We start from the raw sequence: 22,920 nt of genomic DNA on the forward strand, positions 1-22,920 counted from the left end.
CCTTCCCCAGTCCTGTGTACTGGGGGTTTGGATAAGGTCAGTTTGCTTGTGTTGTCAACATTATCCCTTATTAACCAATAGGATTTCCAGGGAATTCAGACACCATAATAAGCCTGGGGCTTTGAACCATGCTGCTGGCATTTCCTACTGTGTATGGAGGGCGGGGGGGGGGGGGGAGTGTTCCCAATTCTTAAAATAAAATGATCAGTATCAAAGATGACTGGAAGTCTGAGCTCCTTCAGGTTCAAGGTTGAATAGGACCCTGGCCTTCCTGTCAGGAGACTGCTGTGGGGCTGGGGCTGGAGCTGGGGGAATGGGGAGGGGAAACTGGAAGCCTGAGTGAGCCCTGAGGCAGGTCAAACACCCCCCACACATGGGGGAGGTCTGCCGACAGCGACAGCGTTGGGCAGGAAGCAGTTCCTGCTCCATGGCTGGTGGCTGGGTTACAAACCAGGAGCCTTCACATAGTGCTTTCCTCCAGAGCAAAGATGATAGCTAGCTTAATTGTGTGCATTTTTTTTTCTTTTGGGGGCAGAATCTCAAAAAAAGATATTCCTATTGTGACAGAAGAATAGGGCAGAGAGTGAGGTCAGATTTGACATGTAAAAGAAGCCAAACTGGGGTGCTGAGGATAGGGCTTAGCAGGTAGGAGGCTTGCTGCACAGACACGGGGAATCACGCACCTAAAAAACTGATCATGACCCAGAACGCCCGTAACGCCAGGGCTGAGGAGGGTGGCGACAGGAGGACCTTTGGGGCTCCCTGCTCAGCCAGGCTAACTGAAAACGGACACAGCTCCAGGTTCAGTGAGAGACTGCCTCAGGGAAATAAGACAGAAGCACATGGGGCACATGCATCTGCACGCCACACACACACACACACACATACACACACCATGTGTGCACACTTGCACAGAGAAACCAAACTGGATATTCCTCCCCACCAAAGCCAATGTGCACCAGACAGCGCACGTGCAGGAAGAGAGTGCTTCAGACAGATGCCTCGGCAGACACCACTGAGCTCTACCCTTCCCCCAGGTTGCCTACACTTCCTTGGAAGTGCTGTCTTTCTTAAGAAATGCTCTCTACTTCTACAACTGTCCACATGTCCCTGTCCCATTTATTGTTTCAGGATACAAAAACCTGGAAATGCTGGCAGGTGTCCTCCATTCTGATCCTTGACCGTACGTAACACTACGATTGCCAGGCATGGTGGAACACATCTGGGAACACAGGACTAGGCAGGGAGAGGCAGGAGGACCAAGGAATGAAGCCATCTTCAGTTGTATAGTGAGTTTGAGATCAGCCTGGCTACACAAGACCCTGTCTCAAAAAAAAAAAAAAAAAAAAAAAGAAAAGAAAAGAAAAAAAAGAAACTCCTATAACAATGACCTATTTATATCACACACAGTTTTCTGGACAGACGCCTGCTTCTATCTCCATGGCAGACAGGGTCACAATTAAAGCTGACTCTTGACTCATGGAGATCTATCTCCCTTGGAGACACTTGCCTCCCATGACGAGGATCTCAGATGCCCACAGCAGCTCTGTCACTCCCCCACCCCCCACTTTTGCTTCTCCTTTCAACCATGGAAGAGAGGAAGCCTTCCCAGTGGAGAGAAAGAGGAGAGAAAGACGATCGCTGATGCCCTATCAGCCACAAGGGGGCTGAACACAGGGGCCCTCCGGTTTCAGAAGGAGCTCTAGTTTCTGTAATTTGACACGAAGCAGGAGACAGCCTGGGGACTGGCAAGGGAATCTGAGCCAGATCTCCTTACAAGAAGCTGAATGAACTGAGGGTCAAGGCACTGAAGCAAAAATCCTTACCCAGGAGCATCCTCAAAAGCCAAGGGTAAAACACACCAGAGCTGTCAGCACGAGTTGGGGCCAGGGATGGTGGGGGGGCGGGGACTTCCAAGTGACTTATACCTCTGAGAAAAGAGCTCCTGGTGGAACGGTAACAGGTCAGCAGACAGCAAAGGAGCAAACCAGATCTGGTCTACTGACCATTCTCCTTCTCCGAGGGCCTCCCCTTCCTGAAAAAGTCTTCACTTCCCTTTTATTTATTTCCCTATTTATTTAGTTGAGAGAAAGAGGCAGAGAGAGAGGCGGGGGGTGGGGGTGGTAAATGAGCGCGCCAGTGCCTCCAGAACTCCAGATGCATGCACCCCCTTGTGCATCTGGCTTATGTGGATCCTGGAGAGTAGAACGGATATCCTTTGGCTTTGCAGGCAAACGCCTTAACCACTAAGCCATCTCTCTAGCCCCTTCACTTCCCTTTTAAAACATGGATTGAGTGTCCCTTATCCAAACATGAAATGTTCAGATAGGAGATTCTCGTTGGATTTTGGAACACTGGCATGGACATTGCTGGTTTGTCTCTGTGCTTACACTTACCCTCTGCTAGGAAAAGCCCACACCTCCTAAGCCTGTAGGCCTGGTTGATGATTTAACTAGCAGCATAGAGTTCATTTACTGGAAACTTCTCTAATCTAGTTCCTCCCCCTTCAAGACTGATGCAGATCAACAGATATCAGAGGAGCTGAAGACTTATGTTGTGATAGTCTTTCAGAACTCTTCCCTGCCACCTTCTCCATTTTGCTGGTTTATTCACATAAATCTCTTTCCTTGCCCCCCAAATTTGTCTTCAGTTCATTGGGCCCTATCAAATAATGAATAAACAGATGGATCTGGTAACAGATTGAGCACAATCAAACCAGAAACCTGAAATCCAAATGTTTCAGTCCCCCAAAATGTTAAGTGTTATGTCAGAGCTTATGAGAGTTTCAGATTTTGGAATATCCCAGAGTTTGAATTTTTGGATTCACACAATGTCTCTGCACCTGCTGAGTCCCAGAATTCCATGGCCTGAAGAAGTAGTCCTGGCAACTTTCTCCTCCACCTCCACCCCTTAGAGGTCTTGACTGAGCTGGCACCCATGGGTGTCAGGTCTCAAAGCAAGTGTCCCATCCATGGATAAAAAGCCCTGAGCCACAGCCTAGGGAAGGTCTCAGCTGATAGACTCTTAGTTCTCTTCCATCTGGGGACCCAGGGAGAGGTGGCTAATAAGCCTGTTCTTGGCCATACCAGAGATCTGCTCTAGACTCCAGAAGCATCTTCCAAGTGTCTTCCAGGTTAAGCTGACTCTCTGCCCCAGAGGGAGTGGGGACATGGAGAATATGGGCCTGGGATGGGCATCAGCCTCACAACATCAGCAGAGACTCCTCTCTTATCTTTCAAAAAAGTGAATACAACCAAACCTCTTCTGTGCAGGAGCAGATATAGACATGGGAAGGCTTTTCAAAAATTTTTATTTATTTGCATGCATGTATGCATGCACATGTAGAGATGCTCCAGGCCTTTTGCCACTGAAAACAAATGCCAGACACATGTGTCATTTACTATGTTTGGTCTTACATGGGTTCTGGGCACTGGAACCCAGGCATGCAGGCTTTGCAAACAAGTCCCTTTAACCACAGAGCCATTTCCCCAGCCCCCAAAAGGCTTTTAGGACCAAAAACATAAAGCAAAATGAAACAAAACAAAAACCTGGTGATCTAAAGGGGAGAACTTAGCTGAAAAAAGGAAAAAGAACTTTCCCCTGCATTTTGTCTCTCTCTCTCTCCTCCCTCCTTTTGTTTCCTACTCATCTCTCCCAGCTTCTGTCTTTGAAGAAGGATCCCACCACAGCCAGCATGTTCCTCTTTCTGGTTGGCTAGGATGGTTCCCGGGATGGTGCATTCTCCCTGGCAGAGCCATGGTGTGTCGGTGAACGGATGGAGATCATATCCAAAGCCAACGTGGCACTTCAGCTGCCAGATGTGGGAGATGCTTCCAGAGCAGCAACTCTGCTCTGACGCAGCATGAACTCAGGCCTTCCCACTGTCACTACCCATCAGCTGTGGCTGATATGACCAGCTCGTGCCCATCAGAACCATAAAGATTCATTTTCACCTTTAATTAGCATTCCAAGTGTGAGATTAGCACTGGAGGACCAGCTAAGAGCCATGCATGCCAGGCAGGGCCAGCAATGGGAGTTGGCTATATCACTACTGTCAAAGAGGCCTGGCTGAGAACTGTTACTCTACAGGTAGTTGCCAAGGACACTTGTTTTCAGGTACCTTCCCAAAAGGAACTCATTGCCCAGTTTTTGTTTTTGTTTTTGTTTCATTTTTCAAGGGAAAATGATGAACCAGCCCTCAGAGAGGTTGGGAAAGAAAGCCATGACATCTACAAAGCGTTTCAAGGTCCTTAGCAGCCATCCTAAGTGACAGACAAGTGACCCCCTTGACTCCAAAGCTTGACATGACATTGTGCATTTCTTCTCATGGGCAGAGGAGACTACAGCATATCATCTGTGATGGTTTATATTGTCAACTGGATCCGATTTAGGACTATCCAGGAAATAAGCCCCTGGGCATGCTTTGTAAGGGTTATCTTGATGAGACTAATTGAGGAGGGCGGGTAACAGTACCATTCCACTGGCCAGGGTCCTGGACTGGTTACAAAGGAGAAAGTTAGGGGAGCAGTAGCATGCTTTGGTCTCTGCTTCCTGATGGTGGTCGCAACGTGACCGGCTGCTTCATGTCCCCACTGTCATGCCTTTCCACCATAAGAACTGTAACCGCCTAGAAACTGAAGGCAGAATAAACCCTGTCCTTGCTTCAGCTGTTTCTTGTCAGGTGTGTGATCATAGCGACGACTAATACATCAGCTTTGACCTTTGAGGAAATCTTGCCTCTGACAGACATGAAAAGAATATCACACAGTTGTGCAAATGGCCCCTCTGCTCAACGGCTCTTCCATGAGCCCATTCTCCTGCTCGGTGTGCTACCCTTTCTGGACCTTGCCCTCCTTCCTACATGAGGAAGCATTTCTTCATTCTATCATGTCCATATGAGGAAGTCCAGTTACCTTTTCTCATGAAGGCCCGTGAAATGGGCTAAGAGCCTGGGTGGTTCCATTGAACAAGCTTATCCCTAAGGTCTTGGTCTCCATCCCCCTTGCCTTGTCCCCAGGAAGCTGCAGGGGTGCAGGAGAGAGGCCTGTCAATAAACATCACCATAATAGGCAGACCCATTTCCTTCAGAGGAAATGCACCTAATGGAGAAAGACATATCGATCTTACAGGCCCCATGTCAGAGCCTGGCTCCCAGTGGTGACCCCTTTCAGTCGGCCAGGGTTAATGGCCTAGCTGTGTATCTAATGATCAATACAATGGCATGTGTGCAGGACTGTAGCCACCCAAGGCCAGCCAGCAGGAATGAAAAGGTTATGAGGGCTTTGTTTGTTTGTTTGTTTTAATAAATCTCATCAAAGAAGGAAAAAATATTACTGTGCTATAGTTGTGGATCAGGCCTTTCCTGCCAATGAACTCCAATGCATGGAGCCTCCTCTCCTATCAAAAGACCCTCTTTTCCAAGAGTAAAGAGAGTTGTTAACCAGCTCTCCTCTCCTCAGGAGGTGGTTAGCAAGGAAAATGCTGTTTGGGTTCTCTGTGTTTTCATGTGGCAAGGCCCAGCAGCCCAGATGGGAGGCTGCATTTTGTTCTTGCTAAAAGGGGCAGGAACTGTGGCCTCTGCTGCAGGGAAGCAGCAGTTTGTAATTGGGAAACCAGCCATTAGACCATGGGTGGTGACATAACAAAACACTTCCCTTTGCCTCTGTGACGACTCTCCCTAACATCTAGACAATGCCTTCTCCCTCCCCAAGACCAGTGAGGTTTTTCACACAGAGGCACAGGTGGGCGTGTTTGCCATGTAAAAGCAGCATATTATTGGAAGCAAACTCTTTCTAGCTGTTTTATAACTGTGGACAAGTTAATTCTAATTAAACCTGTTTCCCCATCTTTTTAAAATTTTTTTATTTAATTTTTATTAACATTTTCCATGATTATTAAAAAAATCCCATGGTAATATCCTCCCTCTCCCCCCACACTTTCCCCTTTGACATTCCATTCTCCATCATATTACCTCCCCATCTCAATCATTGTTTCCCCATCTTTTTTTTGTTGTTGTTGTTTATTTATTTGAGAGCGACAGAGAGAGAAAGAGTGAGAAAGAGAGAGAGAACGGGAGCGCCAGGGCTTCCAGCCACTGCAAACGAACCCCAGACGCCTGTGTTCCCTTGTGCATCTGGCTAACGTGGGTCCTGGGGAATTGAGCCTCAAACTGGGGTCCTTAGGCTTCACAGGCAAGCGCTTAACCACTAAGCCATCTCTCCAGCCATCCCCATCTTTTATTTTTTTAAATTTTTTATTTATTTATTTGAGAGCGACAGACACAGAGAGAAAGACAGATAGAGGGAGAGAGAGAGAATGGGCGCGCCAGGGCTTCCAGCCTCTGCAAACGAACTCCAGACGCGTGCGCCCCCTTGTGCATCTGGCTAACATGGGACCTGGGGAACCAAGCCTCGAACCGGAGTCCTTAGGCTTCACAGGCAAGCGCTTAACCTCTAAGCCATCTCTCCAGCCCCCTCCCCATCTTTTTAATGGAGGTAACTATACACACCTTGCATGGAGAGATCATGGTTCATAGCAGTTCATGCATTTGAAGAGTTCAGCACAGAATCTAGCATATATTAGGCACTGAACAACAGTAACATTTGTATATACATTTATGCCTATTAGCCAGCCAAGCTTTGCAGTTTTCCTAGGATGAATGTAAACTGCATACTATTAGAAGTATGCCAAGACTGGGTAATTGGTAAGCTAGATTCCTTCTCTGCTAACACCTGGCATCTTCAGGGAAGATCTTCAAGTGCTGGATTTGGATAGAGAGAAGTTCTCTAGATAAGGCAAAAGCACAAGGAAAGGGCAGAGGTGGGAACCAGATGGTGACAGGTGACCAAGGCAGAGGAGACAAAGACAGCTTAGCCAGGTTGTCGGAACCAGGATGGGGGGATGGCTAGACTCCATCAGGAGGAAAGTGGGGAGTCACTGAGAAGTTGTCAGCAGGACAGGGACCACTGGAAAGCAGCACTTTCCACCACCTTAGGCATCCAGGAGCCATTGTAGGGGTCTGTCCCCAGGGAAGGCTCCAAAGAGGCGTGGATCTCTGTAGGGGACAGGCACTGGGGAGGGGCTGGCTTGGGCTGCTTTTTCCTCTGTGATTTCAGATTCCATGTCACTAGTGCTCCCTGTGGGGCCTTTATTCCCCACTCCACACACACTGATCACCAGAATATCTCCCCAGGGAAAAGGACATAGGTTTCAAAAGTTCAATCTATTGCACGAGTTGAATTAATGTTAAGAGTACCAGAGCTCACTCCTCATCCTCTTTTCCTTCCCTTACCACCTGGCGGGACCAGACCAGGGACTCAGAGACTATCTCCTGGTATAGTAATTGAGGATACTTCTGGGCTAAGAGGAAGCAAGGCCGCCTTTTCCCGGCCCCAACTCTGCCTACCACCCAAGCAAGACCTCTTCCTCAGAGCAGTTTTCCCTCCATGAGACTCTATCTCTGGCCTTCACACTCTTTCTTTTGGCTCTCCTGTTCCAGGAGTGTGAATACTCCTTTCTATCTCCTCCTCTTTTTCTTCTTCTTATCCTTCTCTCTCTTTCAGGTGCACAAATCCCTTCCTCTCTCTCTTTGCCTGTCCCCTTCTTCCTCTCCTGCATTACAGTAAAGTCTTAGATCCAAGAAACTGTCCATCTTAGTCCTCCATTACAAACCCCCAAATCCAACAATACCATTTCCTGAGAAACTGAGGCTCCAAAGCTGCCACTGTCTTGCCAAGGACAGCAAGCCAGAGATGCATGATCCCACAGTGAGAGCATGGATTTTAAAACCAAGTTCAGTCCCTTGTCCACAGTAGGCTGTCAAAAAATAAGGCCATGATTCCTACATTTATGATTTTTAAAAACATTTTATTTTTTATTTAGTTATTAGAGAGAGAGAGAGAGAAAATGGGCATGTCAGAGCCTCCAGCCACTACAAACAAACTACAGATGCATGAGCCATCATGTGCATCTGGCTTACGTGGGATCTGGAGAATTGAACCTGGATCCTTAGGCTTTGCAGGCAAATGTCTTAACCACTAAGCAATCTCTCTAGCCTCATTTATGTTTAAAATTATTTATTTGCAAGCAGAGAGAGATAAAGAGAAGAGATACAGGCAGTGGGAATGGGCCCACAAGGGCCTCCAGTCACTGCGAACAGAAAAGATGCATGCACCACTTTGTGCAGCTGGCTTTATGTGGGGACTGGGGAATCAAACCTGGTTGTTAGGCTTTGCAGGCAAGCACCTTAACTGCTGAGCCATCTCTCCAGCCTCTACATTTAGGACTATTTTTGCAGGGTCTTGCTTTTTTTTTTTTTTTTTTTTTTTTTTTGCCCTTTCCTCTGGGAGAACCCAAAGTAGGATATGAGTTAGAGCTCTATCTTGGCACTAGGTTCAAGGTTATGCTTATGGCATTAATCTCTGACTCTGTGTCAATCCAAGAGGCTTATTTCTAGCTCTGGGGTTCTAGAGAGCACCACGGAAACCAGCCATCCTGAAGGCAGTGTCTGTTGTACAGAGTTGGTCAACCCCACAGAGCACAGCCAAGCTGTTCTGGGGACAAAACTATCCATTGAATAATAGAGGCTGTGTCCCTCCAGGGCACTACAGAGGGTGGGAGATTAATCAGATGCCCTTCAGGGCTGGCAGCCAAATGGGGAAGTGCTCGGTGGTGCACTGGGGGTGGAGGGGTTCTAGCAGTAGACACAGAGACACCCTCAGGTAGGTGAAGATAGAGCCTATAAACGTGCATCACACCGAAGCTTAGCGAGCACCCAGTGACCCACTGGCATTCTCAAGGTGCCTGAAAGCCCTGCATGTTCACAGCATGAGGGCCAATTTAACGTCACCAACATGGAAAAGGGGGCGACAGAGAGGTGAGTAGACTTGTCCAGCACCACTCATTAGCATGGGACAAAGGTAGGGCTTTTGCTCCTTCTCTGAGGGCAGTGCAGGAAAGGGCTGGATCTCAGGGGGAGGCATGGAAAGTCCAGTGAGGTTCCACCATACTGTGGTAATGGGAAAGTAAGATTGAAGCAGAGGGTGGAAACAGCTTCCACCCCATCCCTCTCCATCAAAGGAGGGATAAAAAGATGTGGAGGAACAGATGAAAATGAGGAGTCATTTCAGGTTGCAGATGACAGCAGACACTAATTTCTTCTCTCCTCCCATCCCCACCCCCTCATTCTCTAAGCCACTAGAATCAGCTAAAAATACTGAAACGCTGATAGGTTTTAGTCTTCCTGGGATTTTGTTTCATCTCAGAGCTGCGGAAGGAGCTCGGTGACTCACAGCTGTGGTGGGTCAGAGAAAAGCACACAGACCCACTCAAACCTTTGTCGACCTCCTAGCATGCCTCTGAATTAGCCCTCGATAGCTCAGTTGTGGAGCTTACTAGGGAACAGGTACTGCACTAAGAATTTCATAGGTAAATAACCTCACTCATCTCCTCCCCAGCTCTCTGGGGCAGGCGCTGGTGTTCTCACTGAACTGCTGAGCAGTGAGGCTTGGGTAGATGGTCAGGTCATGGCACTCTAGTGAATCCCCAGCCACTAGGCTTCACGGCCTTTGAAAGTCAAGGCGGGAAATGGGTGTTTGTAACAACAGAGGCTGCTCTGTGATCATGATAATGTGAAATGGGGAGATGAACTTTGGGAACTTTGTACAAAACATAATGCATTGCATTACTTTTTCAGTCCATCACTCAACTGCTCATTCACTCCCTCAAATGAATATCCCTTTGCCAAGCATGTATTGAGGCAAACTCTGTTGTCAGGTACTATGAGAAAACAGACAGAGAAATGGCTCCTGCTGTTAAGGAAAGCCATTTTTTGTCATCTCAAGAACAGATATAAAAAAAGAGGAGGAGGTAAGATTAATGGGGTACTTATTGTGTGTTATGCCATTTACAGCTATCACCTCATTTATTTATTTATTTATTTTGAAGTAGAGTCTTGCTCTAGCCCAGGCTGACCTGGAATTCACTATGTAGTCTCAGGGTAGCCTCAAACTCATAGAAATTCTCCTACCTCTACCTCCCGAGTGCTGGGATTAAAGGCGCGTGCCACCATGTCCAGCCTCATTTAATTCTTAAGCCAACGTGGTAGAGCATTATCGGCTCCATTTTATGCATACGAAAACTGTGGGTAGAAATGTTCAAGCCAACACTGCCAGTCAGTGAAGAACTAAGGATCAAACCATGCCGAGCTAGCACACCCACACCAGACTCACTTTGCCACTGAATAGCTGAGGAGCATGTGAATCAATGACTAGGTTTAGAAGATTGGGTGAGGGTTTCTACCAGGAGGATCGGCTATTATCATGATGAGATCTGTAGGTGACCCTTCAAAGATGAGTGGGGAGATGCCACTGAAGAGAAGCCATCCACTGCCACCTCAGGGCTAACAACTGACACTAGGGAACATACGAAACTTTCTAAGTACTAGTCTAATTCTACCAGAGAACAGTGCCATAGTATGGTCAAATCACACTCTGTTGGCCAATTATTTCAAGTGACATCTATACAGAACAAAACTCAGCCTAAAAAAAGAGCAAAAGACAAACTTAGAGACCAGGAGACTTAAAACCAGAAGAATTATATATGAGATGTGAGAGGCAAAACCAGGAGGGTTGCAGGAATGCAGAGAGAAGCAGCCCAGCAGGCTTAGATACCTGCTACATCTGAGAATCGTCTTAAAATACCTTACTTTATTTTTAAAAAATATTTTATCTATTTATTTGAAAGAAGGAAGGGGGCAGAGGCAGATAGCAAGCTAGCTAGCTAGACAGAGAAAGAATGGGTGTGCCAGGGTCTCCAGCCACTGCAAATGACCCACCTTGTGCATCCGGCTTTATGTGGGTACTGCAGAATCAAACCTGGGTCATTTGGCTTTGTCGGAAAGCACCTTAACCGCTAAGCCATTGCTCCAGTCCCCTTCATCTTATTTTTAAAATTACTTAATAGGATGGTATTGTAAATGTGTAAGTAGAAGAACAGATTAATGGGGGTGAAGAGGCCTAAGTGAGGTCAGGGGAAGAGATTGAGTAAAGGAAAGGTGGAGGGAGGGCTTATCAAAATCTAAGAGGATACAAATAAGTCATATGGAAACCTACTTTTTTTGGACAATGGAACACTCAGGAGCCATAGATTGTTACTAGAAAATTTTCAGTGCCAGGGATGGAATACATTCCAGTGAGTTGTTCGCCAGGGAGGTACCTGATGCCCCCAAAACATTACAGGCCATTGTCAAGGCCCTTGTTTCACCAGCAGAAATAGATGGTAAGACCCTATTGCTAAAGACTTCATACTTGGGCTACAAGGCCACTGAAAAACCCTGCTGGAGCTGAGCTGAATACCTCCTCCATGTAGACCAGCTGACAGAAAACTGGAAAAAGCCACGCTGCATGCAGCTCAATGGGAGAGAGAAAATCACCGGTGAAGATACTCAACCGTGGACACTGCAAGCCTTATATTTGGCCAGTTAGGCCAAAGGAGCCAACTGGTGCAATAGTGGCACGTCTGTTATGGGGGAAAGCAACCACCCTCTAATTTGATTGGAGGCCCACACCATGGGAGGGAATACATCCTTGATACTGAAAACCTACCACAGGGGTAGTCATGAGCCCTAGGGGTGTAATGTCTGCTGCTGTCTGGCTAAATGTATATACTAAGCTCATCAAACTGGCCAGTAAGCACTTCTCTTAATGTTCATACCCATATATTAATGCTACTCTCACTTTTGGCTAGAGAACCTTCTCTTTTCAGATGGCAGTGACCTTGAGATGACTCAGAAGGCACCACAGTGCTGACAAGAAGTGACAGAGGAGTGCTTAGCACTGAAATATCTATCACACCTTACAAGGCTCAGGGTCCATTGCAGAAGAGGTGGCTGAAAGAATGTAAGAGCCAAAGTAAGGGAAGGACTCCTTACAACATGCTCCTCCAGACACAAAATGGCCTGGATCTCCATGACCTCACAGTGCCTGACACTACCTACACAAGACCATCAAAGTAGGAGGAAAAGATGATGACATCAAAATAAAAGAGAGACTAAGAGGGGGAGGGGATATGATGGTGAGTGCAGTTTCAATGGGGAAAGTGGGGAGGGAGGGAATTATCATGGGGTATTGTTTACAATCATGTAAGTTGTCAATAAAATAATAATCATAATAATAAAAAGACATAATAGCAATAAGATAGACTCAAGAAGGATAAAAAATAAACAAAATATAATGAAATTAGTTAATTTAGTTTCCATGCTTGTATAAATAACCCCACTGAACTAGACTTGGGAATCAGTTCTTGGCACATCATCTGTGCCCTATATGAAGTGAATATTCATTCAAATCTCTCCAAGAAAATCATACAATATATTCCAGAGCCTTCCCAATTACATTAAAATGATCTGTCCTTTGCAATAACTGTGAGCCATTTGAAGTAGAAACCATTCCTCTTTCTTTCCTTCCTGGCTTCCTTGCTTGCTTCCTTGCTTCCTTCCTTCCTTCTTTCTTTCCTGCTCCCGTTCGTGCTTTCTTTCTTTCTCTCTCTCTCTCTCTCTCTCTCTCTCTCTCTCTCTCTCTCTCTCTCTCTTTCTTTCTTTCTTTCTTTCTTTCTTTCTTTCTTTCTTTCTTTCTCTCTTGTAGCTGTAACAGCTAGCCCAGTATTTGGCACATAGCTGGTGATAAAGTTTAAAAATATGTAGCTCCCATGAAGATGTTGAAGGTATATGTATCCAGTGTGGCAAACAGACCCTGTGGTGGTTTGAATAGAATAGATGGCCCCCAATATATTTAGTTGTTTGTAGTTTGCATCTTCTGGCTACCTGGCTGGAGGCAATGTCACTGGGTGGATCTTAAGTTGTGGTGGTGGATTTCAGATTTCAATCTAAAGATATGCAAAGTGTCCCTAGCTGGAGTTCCTGAAGTGTGCTGTGTGGCTTTTGACCTTTAGGCTTGTACTTCTCTCTCTCTCTCTCTGCTTGGATCTGTGAAGGCAGGCCAGTTTCTTCTGCCATTATGGAACTTCCCCTGGATCTGTAAGCTTCAATAAATCTCTTCCTCCATAACTGTGACTGGTCTGGAAGTTCATCTCAGTGAACCTGAATCTGTCTGCTGCAGACCCCAAGGTGACACCCTTGTAATCCTGCCTTTGGGTGTTTACTACTCTAGATAATCTGCTTGAGTGCAAGATCATGGCTCACTGCTATCCAACAGAATGTGGCAGAAGTGACAGGATACTGCATCTGTGAGTCCACTAGGATCCCCATGTAAGACTCTTAAGAGACTCTCTTTCCTGCTGGCTGTGTAGCAGCAGCAGCATGCTGTGAACTGCCTGTGAAGAGAGGTACACGGCAGGCCCGAGGTGGCTTCCAGAACTTGCAAATGGATTCCTGCCAACATCCGGCAAAAAGCTGGGGCCCCCACAGACCTGCACGTAAAGGGAAGTGAATTCAGCCAACAGCCTGAGCAGCTTGGAAAAAGCTCCAACTCAAGCTTCCAGGTGAGAAGGCAGCCTAGCTGGGCTCATGTGACTGAGACCTTGTGAAGAGCTAAGCAGAAATCCTAGCCAAACCATTCTGGACTCCTGGTGGACAGATACCGAAAGAATAAATGGATGTGTTTGAAGTCATTGAGTTTCTAGTGCTGAGTAACAGAAAATAAATATACCAGAATTTAATGGAAGGAATGGAAAGCCCCAAACGCAGAACCAATCCCTTCATTATGAATGTATTTCATTCCATTTCTATCACTAATTAAAACTTGATGTGGCCCCTACTAGGCTAAAAGTTACAGCGTGGTGCCTCAGGGAGCTAGGAGTAGCTAGGATATGAACTTCACCATGAGACAGTCTCCACTTGTACACATTAAGACTGGTGACACCTGTTTGTCATGGCTATGTGGAATTGGCTGGAGGTGCAAGCACAGAGTCTACACAAGGCCTGGCTCCCAGCTCCCATCACTTCTTGGCCTCCCCATTTATGCATGCTTTGGGATTCTCCTGGACAGAATCTTTTGGCAAAATAGACCTTGGCAGATGCTTGGGAGGTTCACGCTGCAGCTGAAATCCCAGGAACTTCTACCCAGCCTGTTCTTAACAATGCTAAGCTGTGAAGGGAGGCCAGGCTCAGTTTCCTGAAATGATTTACTGCTTCCCCCTTCATGGGGGTACTTGATATTTATAGACGGAATCTTATCAAACATGCCAGGAAGTGAGAGGGCCCCCAAACTCTCTGGGCAGTCACTTGACTATTGGCCTGACCACATGCCCTCCCTTGCCAAGTCCTCCCCTTCCTGCTGGGCCTCAGATCCACAGAGCCAGGGACATGAGAACCTTGAGTGCTGAGGTCAGTAAACATGCCAGAAACCCTCAGCAGATCTTACATAAAGAAATCGTTATTAAGGTCTTGTATTTCTTCTGGACTTTAGACAGCTCTGGTCCTTTCACAACTCCCACCCCCACCTCTTAGTGCCTCAGTAGGACAGGAAACAGGGGCCAGAGGCAATTGTGAATTTTACATTATGGATAGAAAATATATACCCTGTTGGTTCCATACTCCAGAGTCCTGATTATCTCAGTGTAATGGGTATGTGCTGTCTTTCTCCAGGCTGTGGTAACAAAGCACCATAGACTGAGGAGGTGCATAAAGAACAGAAATGGAGCCGGGTCAGCAGCTTCCGAACATCCTGCTCACTGGTATACCAAGGCTTGGAAAAACCACACTGGGCAAAGAACTTGTGTCAAGATCAGGACTGAAGTATATATGAACGTGGGTGGTTTAGCTCATGGAGTCTGATCACTGGACATCATGAAGCCTGGCAAGATGGCTTCTCCCAAGAGCATGCTGAAAGATGCACAGATGATGACACGATCCTGAAGGATGTGGGGATTACAGACCAGGAGACAAGAGTTATAAATAAGATGCTGGAGTTTGCCTTCCGATACGTGACCACAATTCTAGATGATGCCCAAGTTTATTCAAGCCATGCTAAGAAAGCTACTGTGGATGCTGGTGATGTGCGAGTGGCAATCCAGCGTCGCGCTGACCAGTCTTTCACGTCTCCTCCCCTGAGAGATTTCCTATTAGATATTGCAAGGCAAAGAAGTCAAACCCCCTTGCCACTGATCAAGCCATATTCAGATTGCCACCTGATCGATACTGCTTAACAGCTCCAAGCTACAGGCTTCAGTCTTTACAAAAAACAAGCATCTACTTCTGCAAGAATAGCAGTTCCATGGTTAGGTGCTGGTTCAATTTCTAGTAGACCAAGTACTCCCACACTAGGCATACCAAATCCACAAACCATGTCTGTTTCAACTAAAGTAGGGACTCTGACATACCTCACACAGCAAAGGTTTGCAGTACAAGTGCCTGTTTCCCCGTCCCTTGCTGTACAGGCATCCATTCCTGCAGCATCAGCAGTTCAGCATGTTCTGACTAACCCATCATTAATTGGGTCCACAAACATTCTTATTACTGCTAACACGATATCACAAAATACTACCGATGAATCATCAAATGCATTGAAAAGAAAATGTGAAGACGACGAAAACGATGGCTATGATAGTTTGTAACATAAATATGATGCATGTAGTGTGTATACTTGTTCTAGAACTTGTTGTACTAAAACAAGCATGCTTGATGGTTTCAAGTTATTTTTAGATAGTAATATTTAATTAGTAGATATAATTACTATGCTTCTTAAGTGGAAATGTTCAATTTTCTTTAATAGAATCCAGTGCTTTTTCACTAGTCTTTAGGCATAAAAAATAAAGTTGGGGGCTGGAGAAATGGCTTGGTGGTTAAGGCATTTACCTACAAAGCCAAAGCACCCAGGTTCAACTCCCCAGGACCCACATAAGCCAGATATGTCGAGTCCCTTTGTGGCTGGAGGCCCTGGCATGCCCATTCTCTCTATCTTTCTCTCTCCCTCTCTCAAATAAATACATATAAATTTTAAAAAATAATAAGGTTGGCTTGATCAACTTGAACCAAAAAGAACAGAAAGGTATCGCTCACAGTTCTAGGGTCTAGATGTCTCAGGTCAGAACGATAGCATGGCTGGGGCTTGCAAATTCTGACATCTGTCTTCATGTGGTAGGAACAGGGTGAGAGAGTGTGCTGGAGTCCCCTGCCTTTTGCAGTGCATGGAGGAAATCCATGGCCTCATGACTGCTAGAAAAGTACTCTACTCATGGGCTACCACAGCTTTGAAGCCTTTTTGGTAAGGCACTGATTCCATTCATAGGGCTCTTCTCTTATGTTCCAATCAACTACCACAGGGAGACAGTAAGTCCACATGCAGCCTCAAAGGCCTAGTTCTCATTTCTTCTACCCAGCAGGGGGAGGAAGTTGGGCAGTTTTTCAACCTTAAAGTACCTTACCCTCTGAGCCTCTCCCCCACTTATTTCCATGACTTGTTATAGCAGCCCAGAGTATAATCTGCTTTTAGGAGTTAATAATAGTATTGATATTAGGATATAAGGCATGTGGGACAATACTCTGGAGGAGGACTACAACTTCATGGCTAGTTTGGGCTATATACCAAGTTATAGGGCAGTCTGAGTTGTGAGACACTGTCTCAGAAAAAGACAGAAAGGGAGTCAGATAGAGAAAGAGGAAGGAAGGGAGGCAGGCAATATGATAGGACATTAAGAAATTTAGACTACAATGCTCAAAAAATGTTAGGCATTGGAGATCATGTCTGTACATGTTACAAATGAGGAACTGAGGGTCTGGAGAGATGGCTCAGAGGCTAAAGGCACATGCCTGACGACCTGGGTTTGAGTCCCTGGTACCCATGTAAAGCCAGATGCACAATATAGCACATGGCTCTGGGGTTTGTTTACAGTGGTAAGAGGCCCTGGCACTCCCACCGCCCCCCCCAACACCTTGTAAATAAAAGATGAGGAACTGAGACTTACAGAGATAAATGACTTAATAAGGACAGGAAGCCAGGTCTGCCAGGCCAAACCATGCTGTCTTTCCTACCCAGGTGCCACCACCAGATTTCTGCTTTAGTCAACCTCTTGAGCTTCTGGACATGTGCTAGTTTTCCAAGAAGACTTGACACATTCTCACAGGGAGCAGCAGCAAGAGGGACCCCCCATAAGCTTGCTGTTGGCCCTGCAACATAAGCTGTTTTATCTTCGGAAGCCTTTCCCAGCTAGGGTCAGTCAACTTCTCCCGTTAACTTTCTCCAGCTCTTCAAGCCCTGTCACACCACAGCCCGCCACAGTGGGGCGCCACAGCTTTTGAAGCAGCCAGAAGCATCCCAGATGTGAGGAGACAAGAGACGGTTTATAAGTAGCCCCAAGTGGCCTTTGCCTGGGTTTTATGATGAAGACACTGGAAATAGGTGGGGGGATGGGAGGCGGAGAGGATAAGGCAATCAAAGGTTGAGGACGCTGCCCAACTTCCCTCCCCTGCTGGGTGGAAAGAGAAGAGAACCCACCACAAACAGAAACTCACCTATTACCACTGGAATGGCCCTGAGATCCATGTAAGGCCCTTCTACACTTCCAGGATCCTTGGAAGACTCAAAGAAGCAAGGAGCAAGGGAAGGATTCTGTCTGACACCAGCCTAGGCACTTCTGCTCATGCAACAATATGATACTTAACTCTCTGGGCAGATCTTTGAGGTATTTTTTTTTTCCTTTCTTTTTGAGGCAGTGCATCACTATGTTGGCCCAGGCTGGCTTTTATCTAGCAATCCTCCTGCCTCCCGAGTGGGATTACAAAATGTTCCCCTATGTCTGTTTTAGGCAATTAGAAACAAGGAAACAGACAAAAACAGACATAGAGAGTCAGACAAGGCTTCAGGTTACACACGTGCATGCTTAAGAATCCAAGCTAGCCACCGGCTACTCACATGGAAACAAGGTCCAGAGTTTTTGGAGTTCAAAGAAAACCGAACTCGGCTATAGGTAGCTCTGCATGCATTCAAAACAGAACTCTCAAGAAGCTTTCACACAGTTCATTCTTATTGCTACATTCCAATGTCGCCCGAGCACGGTCAGCTCTGATTCATGTCACACGCTAGTGCTCGCTTCGGCAGCTCACATACTAAAACTGGAATGATACAGAGAAGATTGGCATGGCCCCTGTGCAATGACACACAAACTCATGTCACATGCTAGTCTATAAGCCTACATGGGCTTGATCTTGTCCTAATTCATTGGCTCTTTCTTAACAAGTGCAAGAATGGCCCTGGAATGTATATCCAGCACCCCCTGGGATAAAGCAGAGAGGGGCACTGCGAAATGTGGATACAAGGCAGAAGCAAACATATTAACCCACAAGTACCAGACTTAATGCAGGGGATAACCGGTGACCACGGCTGCATCAGGTCTGCCTTTAGCCACAGATTTATTCAAGAAGAGCTTTCTGGTTTGCTCTGTGTTACTATTTCTCTCTCTCTCGTCCTCTCTCCCTTCCTCTGTCAATATAAAAACCCACCTTTACACTGATAGGACCTTGAGTCTGTGTTGTCAAAATGGACTTCTGTCAGCGGCTCAAAGGGGGATCCTCCTGAGTCACTTCCCCCCTGCCTCACTTCCTCTCCGGCTGATAAAGCCTCCTTATGGAGTGTGAGGGAGAGATAAGCAGCTCAGGGCTGGAGCCACTTTGGTGCCCTTGCAAGAGCAGAGGGCATGCCTTTCTCAGCAGTGCCCCTTTCACTGAGGTCGGTGCTTCTCTGTGCAGATCAGCACTCTAAGTGGCAGACCCTTTGGCCCAGTTGTCCCCCACCTCTCTGATCAACAACCTGATCTGATCCTTGCTTTTCTTTACAGACATCTTTAAGTGTATAGGTCCTTCCATAATAGGCTACAAATCAAGTCCAGCTGCTCCCTGGGTTATCTGAGTCCTGTCTCACGGACAAGGTGAGAGAGGAGAAGCTCAGAAAGGGAGTAGTCCTTGGATAAAATACTGAACTGAAGCCCCGGGATGCACTGCTTGAGAGCTTTCACGTAGCATACCTTCTCCACACCATAGAGCAGACCCGAGGCTGAGAGAAGGAAAGGCATTTTCAAGGTCACAATGAGTCAGGTGACAGTGTGCTCTAGGACCCTGGACTTGAATCTCTTTGTCAAGTGACCTTCCTACCATTGCACCCTATATGTGTCCTTTTTTATCCCTTTGCCTGACTCCTGTGCAGTCCCATGGAAGAGCTACACTGGTGATGCAGCCAGAGTTTAGTCTTGGCACTATCATTATGTTGCTGTGGTCAAGTTCCTCAGCCTTCCACAGTCCATAAGAAATGACAACAGCTTACATGGATCTCAGGGGCCCTCCCAGCTCCAGCAGCTATGTGTTTCTGTATGCTGTCGTTTCTCTTCTCCTTCTACCCACAAGGGGAAGAAGTTGGGCTGTGGTTTTCTTAACCTTGAACTGAAATGAATGGATAAAAGAGAGGTGCAGGATGAACAGTGAGTGGTCTGTAGGGAGGGAGTGGGTCAATGGAAATCTCAGTGGGAGCAAATGGCAGATGCCAAACCAGGGCTCACAGTCATGATACCACCACTAGGGAGAGCAGTCATCTTGAGCTCTGGCTTCCCTCATGGGTATCAGCTTCAGGCCCCGCCCTGCTTCTTCCCACTGAAGGGGACCATAACCACTCTCTCCAAGCTCCTAGCTCATGGTCTGAACCTTCCAGGTGCTTTCCAAAATGCAACCCACATGGGTTTCTCTCCACTACAATAGTCCTTGGGAATCCTCAGAGACCTAAGGTCCTAAGATCTACAGATGTCCAAGTTCCTTGCAGAATATTGCACAATAACACATGCATCCTTCCAAATACTTGAAATCACCCCAAGTTAATGGTAATGGATACACGCACTGCTGCTCACTGTATTGTTTAGGGCATAATGTCAAGAGAAAATCTGTAATATTTAGTTCAGATGCAAGTTTTTTTCTGAATATCGTTAATCTGTGATTGGTTGAATCTAGGGACAAGAGATACATACATATGGACGGCTAGCTATACTGTTTTGTGTTTGATAGTAAAGACCTAAGGAGAGTGATTCCTTGGGAATATGGGATGCCAGTTTTACCTTATAAGGAAGACAGTTTTCTGGAGAAGAGAGAAGGCTTCAAGGCATTTTCACTTCTGCAGTGGCAGTGATATACCAATCATGAGGGTTGCCCTCATCATTCCCAGAAAAATGTTAGTTTCTGCCTATAGTTTGTCTCAGTAGTGGAGGGTAGCCCTTGGCCTTCCGCATTGATTATCTGCCAAACCATTCTATGAGATCCGTGTTGGCTAACACACTAGTCACTGGCCACAAGCTAAATGAAACAGAAAGTTCAGTTCCTCATCACACAGACCACATTTCAGGTGCCATGGTGAACAGCACAGACATGGGACAGTCCCGGCACCACCGGAAGGTGAACAGTGCGGTGCTAAGACTTAAGCTCCCGGAGGACAAGGACTTCACCTTCATCCCATACCTAGTGCACTGCTTGACATATCACTGACTTTTAATTTGTTGAATGCATTTATGGACCCCTGCTCAGCAGACTGGATGGGGCACAGAATTCTGTAGTATCAATGTAGCTATGCTAAAAATTAAACACACACACACACACACACACATGCATGCACACACACACACACACACACACACACACACACATGCTAGGCTTCTTCTAAGAAACTCCAGTTTTTGATCTAAAAAACTTTGACTCTCAGTTTCTTCAGCTTTACAATGGGAGTAATGGCCCTGTAATCTAACAGGAAGCACTTTGAAAATTGCAGAGGGTAGGATATTTGTCCACCCCCACTCCCCCCCACACCCCACAACAATGGCAAGGGCCTTGGAAAACACTGCTGCCTCCTTCCAGTGCCCTCCGTGCCTTGGGATCTTTGCTTCCCTGCTTCATGCACACCTCCAAGCAGTCCTGATGCAGGACCACCAATATTGCACCTCTATACCTTACAGACTGCACCATTCCTTACTGCGGCGGAGATCAAGATAGCCTTCTGCTGTTTGACACTATCACGTGCTATTTCCAGTGATCAGGTAGAACTTCCCTAGAGTAACAAACTACATTCCTGTTACAAATGGGCTCCTGCAAGACACAAGGCATCTCATCCCATCCCTCCAAATTGTATCTCCTCCTGTCCGTAGCTCCAGCCCCCATCACCCTGGCATTCTTAGGCCATCTTGCTTATACATCAGAACATTTCCCCCAATCTGGTCTTGTTCTCTGATTATTTTGTGTACCTTATCTCCTTAACAACACTGGGCAACACTTGAGAGAGGGATGATTATCTGCTATGGTTTGAATGTGTCCTGAAGAAGTTTGGGTGTTGGAAATGTAATCTTCAAAGTCCTATGTTAGTAGGATTTGGAGGTAGGATCTTCAGGAAGTAATTAGGATTAGATGAGGTTATCTTTAGAAGATAAAGGTCTGAGTTGGCACACTTGATCTGTGATTTAATGGCCTTCCCCCACATCATGTTACAATGCAACAGGAAGATCTTCACTGGCATTGAGCAGACATTGGCATCATGCTCTTGAACTTCCCAACCTCTAGAATTATAAGATAAATAACCCTTTTCCCTTTTTTGTTGTTGATTTTTTTTTTTTTTTTACAAATTCCCACATCTTAGGCATTGTGTTATAGCATTAGAAAAAAGATAGCATGTTAGTGGTATCTAGAGATGTGGAAGGGAGAATGGCCTGGTAGGTTGAGCAGATAAATGGGAGTAAGCTACACCAGAAAGAAAATTATGTTTGGGAAATAGTTTGTTCAGGTGAACTATACTTTTTCCTTCAATCGATTCTATGTTTTAGTATAAATATTTCAAATACCTATCTTAATTATAATTCATTTCAGGTTGATATAGCCCAACCCAATGTAGTTTCAGTAACTTAAGGCTTTAAAAATATTTTAGTAATTTACTTGCAAGAAGAGAGACAGAGAGAAAGAGGATATGAATATGGGCATGTTGGAGCCTCTCACCACTGTAATTGAACTCCAGATGCATGTGCCACTTTGTGCATTTCACTTTAGTGGGCCGCTGAGCTTCTCTCTAGCCCTGCTTAAGGCTTTAATTTGAATATCTGACTCCTTTTGGTTGTAACAATTGGTCTCACCCTGGATCAAATCTCTATGATCAAGCTGGGTCAGCAATTGTCTGTCACGTGTGAGGGCCTGGGTTCTACCTCCAGCACCACAAATGGCAATAAATAGATAAATAAAATTTAAATAGAACAGAATAAAATAAAATAAATGAAAAGGAGAAGAAGCCATTTGTCACCTCCCCATCTCACTATTCATCTAAAGCTTCTTCCTCTCACCAGAGAGGGCAGATGGGGCCAGGATGAGGTACAGAGATGGTGGCTTAATGCGGAGCCCAATAACTTGGAAAATAGTATTCTAGAGAAATGAGGAGCAGTTACTAGCCATGATCATCCAGGGAAGATGAGCCCAGGCTCTTAGGCCTCTGCAGAAGGCCTGGATGTATGGGCTGGACTCCATCCCATTCAGAATGAGCATCATCTTCTGGAACAGCCAGACAGCACTGCCTGTGTGAGGCCCCAGCCAGCACAACATCTCCGGCCAAGTATAAACAGATCATCCAATCAAAACACCTAATTACAGGCCAGGCTGGAGCCAGGAGATGGGTCTTGTTGGTGGCCCTGAAGCAGATCATAGTGAGGCTGCCAGCATCTCCAAGACCAGCCACAGCTGGTCTCAGACTAAAATGAGCCTCGTGTGGGCACATACTAGAAACTCAGCAGGGCAGAGTGGACTTGGCACTGCTTCTTAGCTCCTGGGCTACAGAAGTCACTCCAGGAAGACTATGGAGGGAAGACGTTCCTCAATCCCAGCTGTCTCATGCACAGAATGGAAAAAGGAACATGAGGATTTCAATACTGCCCAGGGTAACCTAAAAGCTCTTTGCTCATGGATAA

The 22,920-nt window shown here is 46.2% G+C and overlaps 1 protein-coding gene, 1 non-coding gene and 1 pseudogene across 3 annotated transcripts in view; 2 read left to right on the forward strand and 1 right to left on the reverse strand.

Annotated features, from left to right (window-relative positions):
* Window positions 1–22,920, reverse strand: part of Ubash3b (ubiquitin associated and SH3 domain containing B) — a 157,791-nt gene that overhangs the window by 47,051 nt on the left and 87,820 nt on the right. The gene's annotated exons all lie outside the window — the stretch shown is intronic.
* Window positions 14,804–15,570, forward strand: LOC101610943 (annotated as a pseudogene).
* On the forward strand, window positions 18,038–18,141 carry LOC123459730. Its single transcript, XR_006636482.1, has one exon. It is a non-coding gene; the product is annotated as a U6 spliceosomal RNA (small nuclear RNA).

This window comes from Jaculus jaculus, chromosome 3 (genome assembly GCF_020740685.1).
Source record: "Jaculus jaculus isolate mJacJac1 chromosome 3, mJacJac1.mat.Y.cur, whole genome shotgun sequence".
Taxonomy (NCBI): domain Eukaryota; kingdom Metazoa; phylum Chordata; class Mammalia; order Rodentia; family Dipodidae; genus Jaculus; species Jaculus jaculus.